The 6082-nt window shown below is 47.2% G+C and overlaps 1 long non-coding RNA gene across 10 annotated transcripts in view; it reads right to left on the bottom strand.

Annotated features, from left to right (window-relative positions):
* Positions 1–507: 507 nt before the first annotated feature.
* Positions 508–6082, bottom strand: part of LOC119866598 — a 39113-nt gene continuing 33538 nt past the window's right edge. For all 10 annotated transcript variants that reach the window (XR_005380674.1, XR_005380673.1, XR_005380669.1 and 7 more), the window contains one exon: positions 508–998. This is a non-coding gene — a long non-coding RNA (uncharacterized LOC119866598). The remainder of the gene's footprint in view (positions 999–6082) is intronic.

Here is a 6082-nt window from a genome sequence, read left to right as displayed (position 1 = left end):
ACTTGACTCTTACTCAACCAGGTGTGCAATTTGGGGGTTTTTCTAAGTAATCTGCCAGCTGAAAAAAGAGGCTGCCATGCAGGGAGCCCTCATTAGCTCAGAATAACAGTCACACGTGTTCAGTCTTACCAACCACTAGGTACCACTCTCGGCTTTTCACCATATGAAGTCCGTAATCCCCCCAGCAGCTTGGCTGGAGTGGGAGGCAGGTGTTGTCATCATCACTATCTATCTTCCGGATCAGGACCCCAAGGCATCCCTTGCATCCCTTGTGGGAGGTCTCCAGCTGGAAAGGGGTAGGGACTGGATTCAAGATGCTGACTTTGCTCTGCTGGGTCTTATGCAATGAAACCGCTTTTCCAAGCCACACGAGGTTTTACGCCTAAGTCAGAACCTCGTATCCAGCTGTCATTATGGACAAACATGGAAAGGTGGAAAAGCTGGCGATGACATTAGCAAGCTGTTCTCAGATTCCGGTTTCACTTTGAAATGTGCGAAAACCATGCATGACAAAAAATATATATTTATTTTTTAAGAGAGGAGGCTGGGCATGGGTAGGCGAGATCGGAGATGAGGTTCGAAGTCTTCAATCACAGGATCTGAATTAGCCGCTGCCTGTGACGAGTCAACCCCCGGCTCTGGTGGCCCTGTCATTTGCAGAGAGACAGGGCTCAGTTCCCTAGACCCTCATGTGAATTTGAGCCAGATCCACTAGATGACCTACCTTCCAGGAGACGGTGCTGCCTCAAGGGCTTTGCCAGGGCCTCTGCCACCTGGGTCCCTAAACACCCAGCTCCCAAAGGAAACATCTCTCCCAACCCTCCTCCCAGCCCCCCGCAGCCACTTTTACTTTGGGTGGTGATGTGTCAATCCAGCGAGGAGTTCTGGGCTGAAGTAGAAGCTTGCTTCCCTCCAGAGCGGCAGTTCCAAGAAATCATATTTTCAGGGTAGAGACTGTTTATCCCTGTAGTGGCCCAGCTTTCTGTGTCCTGCTAGTTCTGAGAGAATGAGAGGGAAAGAACACATAAGCTCCTTCCTCATCTTCTGCCCCAACCCAGGCAGACAGGAGGCTGGAGACCCCTGGAGCTCTGGGACTCCCAGCTCACGGCCTCCGGCACCGGGAGGAAACAGGCCACACGTGTTTCCCAGGCGATGCACACAACACACACACACAAGGACACGGGTGCACATCAGCTTAGAGTCCTAGTGAGAAACCAGTCTCCTGGGTGCTCTCGTTCCAAAGGGACCTGAGCGATGAAGTAGCTCTGCGCTACCCAATAGGAATATGAGGGCAGCCACATACATCATTTGAAATCGTCTAATATCCAGGGTGGCTCAGTCAGTTAAGCATCTGACTTCAGCTCAGGTTATGATCCTGGGGTCCTGCAATTGAGCCCCGCATCGGGCTCCCTGCTCAGCGGGGAGTCCGCTTCTCCCTCTCCCTCCCCCCAACTCGCGTCTCTTTCTCACACTTTCCCTCTCTCAAATAAATACATAAAATCCTTAAGTAGTCTAATATCCATCTAGAACAAGAAGTAAAAGGAAACAGGTGAGATTAATTATTAGATATATATATACCTAATATATCCAAAATATTATCACCTCAGCATGTAATCAATATAAGAAATATTGAGATATTTTACATTCTTTTCTTGTATACTGAGTTTTTGTGTATTTTATACCCATAGTGCACCTGAATTTGGACTAAGCCACATTTCAAATGCTCGATGCACGTGGCCAGTGGAGACCCCCCTAGGACAGCAGGGGTCTAGCTTCTCGCTCCCCCTGGATTATCGTGTGCCTTCTGCAGCAGCTCTCCAAGGAACCAGCTAGCTCCCCACTACTCAAGTGTGGTCATTAGCAACATCACCATTACCTGGAACTCCTTAGAAATGAAGAATCTCAGGCTTCTCTCACGAAGAATTCAAATCGGGATTGAACTTTAACACTGTCCCCAGGTGATTATTACACCAGAAACTGAGAGGCCAGCTGCCTTCTTTACAAGATTTCTAGTGGCAGGAGACTCACTCTGCCATTCCCAAGGAAGCCCAGGCCATCTTTAAGTTGCTCCAATTATTTAAAAAAAAAGAAGAAAGAAGAAAGAAAGAAAGAAAGAAAGAAAGAAAGAAAGAAAGAAAGAAAGAAAGAAAGAACTCATCCTTCCGTTATAGAGCATTCTCGATGAGCCGGGCACTGTGCTAAGTGCGTCACACGAATTATCTCATTTAAACCCAGCACCACCCTATGATACGGGGGCTAATTTTGGCTCCTTTTATATAGATGAATAAACAGACGCCCCGCAAACCTAGATGACTCACCCCAGATCGTGTGGCTAGCCAGCAGTCGGTCTCAGGGCCTGTTTTCTTAGCCACTGGCTACACCAGGGTGTCCCCCTACCTGCTGCCTGCTGGTTCCACCAACACGCTACCCACAGCTCCGAATGGAGCCCAGGAGACTTTCTCATCTTCACAGTAGAGGAAAGTGTGGTTGGGACTCAGTAGAGAAGGTCTTCGGTACCGTGGCCTAATATTTTCGTGGGTTTCTTTTATTACTGATTTCATTTCTTTTCGTTTAATATTTCATTTATTGCTTGAACAAACTCTGTTGGTAGCTGCCTACTCAGCATCTCCCTCCCTCGTCAGGATTTAGGACAAGTTTAGAAATTGGCAACTAAGCAAATAGGCAGAAATTAATAAAAGTCATATGATGTCATTAGATAGCTCAAAGGTTCCTGGTTTCCAATTAAATAAGGCAGGTGGTTAGAGCAATTATATAAGGTACACAAATTATGTGAGGGACCCCAATTATGCGAGGTTCATGGATAGGTACTGTGCCGAGGACGACACTGAACTTGCACAAAATGTCATGAGATGCAAGCAGGAAGGCAGGGTGATGCGATGGGAAAGGAAAGCACATTAAGCAAACTATGAGGAGTTTTACTCCTGAACCATTATGTGTCAGGAAAAGCCCCCAGAAAACTGGAAGAACATTGCCTTCCATCTGTCTTTCCATGATGGCCTGGAAGCACCAACTGCACCTTCAACAGTTGAGCACTGGTATGGAAATTATGCTGTTGTATGGGAAATGACCTGGACTCTCAATTCAAGAGAAATGTCATTTGCCTTGGACAATAATGGAAACCACTGGAAGAGACACGGTGCTTTTGGGCAAAGGATTTGATGCTTCTTAAATGACTACTGTGTCCTTTGACTTTCCAGGAAATCAAGGATCCCTATGTCTTTGAGGGAGAGTGGGGTGTGGAAATGGGGAAAGGAGGAAGGAAGGGGGGATGATTGAGAGTGCAAGGACATCAAGTGGCACCATCCAGAGGCTCTACACGTCAGACCTACGTAAATAAGATCCCTTTGTGCCTGTTTGTTTCCACATCGCATGAAATGCCTGCATTGATTTCCTCCAAATATAGAAAGTGTATTTGGGGTGATTGGTTAAGATAGCAATGATGTGTGGTACATACAATTTCACTCAGGGGGGTTACAGGGGGATCCCAGAGAAATAGACAGTCATCCTCCTGAGCAGTGGGTAGTAATCAGAGGACCTTGTCATGATCTCTCGGTAAAGAAATGCCAAACATAATGAGATACCACAAACCGAGAAAACAAACAGTAGTTCCAAATATGAATCCCGATTTAGTGTCCTAACAGTAGGCCATCAGCATTAAAGCCCATGATTTATGACCTAGAGCCTCCTGCCATGGGCATTTCTACATGGCTGCAGGCACTGGTTGATTTAAAGATGGTTAATGATTGTCCAGCATAATCCAGGGACTACAGTCAGTGGTGAAATACACCCCCAAACACCAACGATGGCCCCGTCAGAAGCCGCCCAAACTCCATGGTCATTGTCATTTCTTTGGTAATCAAACACCTCATGTCCGCATTAGGTGTCCCCTTGCAGGACATGGGTCGGGGTCTCCAGAAGAAGTGAGATTCCAGCCAGCAGGAAAGTGTATCTGGTTAATGTGCACTGGATTCTCTGGGACGGAACCAGCCTTTGTCACCGTTGCATCCTTGGGGCCCAGGACAATGCTTAGCTCCCAGTGGGCACTCAGTATAAAGCTGTCAATTGACCATCCTTGGAGACCTCACTCCTGTGTTCTAAAGCTCTTCACTGATTGCAGAAGTAATCCACAGCAGCTAACATTTATTGGAGGCTTATTTTGTCCCAAACACCACGCTAAACACTCTACTGAAACGTCAGATGTCAAAAACCCTACTGGCATGATGAGACTATGACCATAATTTGTATCCTACTACAAGGAAACTAAGGTACCAGAAGATTCCAGAACATGTCTAGTACCCCCTGCTGGTTGGTGGCAGGACTGGAATTTGAACTCAGATCTGCCAGACGCGTTGTTTGGAAATGCCTCACTATGATGTTTCATTTTTATTTTCATGCTGGGCATCCAGAAGCACACAGAAACCCCAAATGCTCCTTCTGGGCAGGGGAGGGCAGGAGGGAAGGGGAAGGAAGGGCCTTTGAAATGCCCTCATAGAGGCAGCTTCATTTGAGCGCCCACACATTCGCTCATTCTGAAGTCTGAAAGTCATTTTGGGGCTAGAGCCCTGCACCAGGTACCAGAGAGAGAAAGATGCATAGTTTCTGGTTCCCGCTCTCCAGGGGTCCCAGGCTGGCCTCTGGGGGCAGATGAAGAGATGAGAATGTCCATAGAACGTAGCATTGAAATAAGCTATGGAACACGGCCAAGGGGACACCCGCAAGCTCGGAGCTGAGCAGGGTGTGGAGATGTCGCACACGCTGCCCTCCAGCAGCTCCCAACCTGTCTGTCCCCAAACAGACTAGGAGCTGGGCAGTCCGCACTTGAGCCCAATGGCAGGGTCGAGACCAAATGTGTTAGAGGCGTGCAGAGCGTGTGAGATCATTGTGAGTTGAGGTCATTGCCATTCTCAGGGAGATGAAAGCAAAACCAGCCCTGACAGATGCCTCGAGTGTCCCTGTCATTTCTAAGTATTTCCCTGGAGATGGTTATTTGGAAGAAATGAGATGGTAATGCTTGCCGTGGCCACATCTGTACAGCAGTCCTAGGCTGAGGACACCCCAGGACTGCCTCTGAGCGTCCATGGTTCCACTTTGGTTTAGGACACCTCGGAAGAAGGTCATCTCGGTAAGGGGTGCACGGGGCTGGATGTGGTTAGTGGCTGCGGATTGCTGAGGTTCAGGAAAGTCGGCTAAGCTTCTTGAATGTGGCTCTGATTTTGAATAACACATACGAACTGCTTTAACACTCCAAAGGGAAACTTCTAGTGCAAATAGCCTGGAGATCTTTTTCCAGAAGGGCCACAAGGGCATGCCCACTTCTCAGAGCTCTGACCAAGGCTCTGGGGAGCTCTTCCGTCCTTCACTGGACCAATTTTCCAAAGTGCTCTCTAATTAATGCCTCCCAGAAGAGATCCTCTCCTTGTCACCGAGGAGAGAAAAATAAAAGCATTCCTGCAACAGTTTTGTACCGTGGGCAGAGCGGGATCATCTTTAGCCAGCTCAAATAAAGGGCCATGATGTGAGTAAGCATAGAACCCAATATTTTACAGCACAGCCCATCAAAGGCCCTTTAAGCATGTCCAACACCTTAAAGTGCAGAAGCAGAGCTGACATAGAGTCTGCAGGAGATGTTACTGCTCTGAACAGCACAGTTTGGGGTTTTGTTTTCCAAGGGAATTTTTGCAAGATAATAGCTGGTTTAGTGTGTGTGGCACCTGCCACAGATCCTCTCAGAGATGATCACTTTCCACACAGTGCATGGTTTTATTTATCCACTCACCAAATATCTATTGAATACCTCCTAAATGCAAAACTCTTGGATAGAGATGCTGGAGAAAAAAAGACAAAGTCCCTGCCCTCATGGAGCTTGCGATATTGTAAGGGAGACAGGCACAAATAAAATAAGAAGGTATATCTGTTAAATATCTCATGATTTGTGATGGACGCCATGCAAAAAAAAAAAAAAAGAAATAGAAACAAGAAGTGATTAATATTAAGGACAGGGTATATTTTGGATTCAGGCTCAAGAAAGCCCTTTCCGCAAAGGGAACCTTTGTATTGCATC

Source organism: Canis lupus, chromosome 28 (genome assembly GCF_011100685.1).
Source record: "Canis lupus familiaris isolate Mischka breed German Shepherd chromosome 28, alternate assembly UU_Cfam_GSD_1.0, whole genome shotgun sequence".
Taxonomy (NCBI): domain Eukaryota; kingdom Metazoa; phylum Chordata; class Mammalia; order Carnivora; family Canidae; genus Canis; species Canis lupus.
The sequence above is the reverse complement of the archived record's forward strand: the minus strand, read 5'-3'. Positions and strand labels throughout refer to the sequence as shown.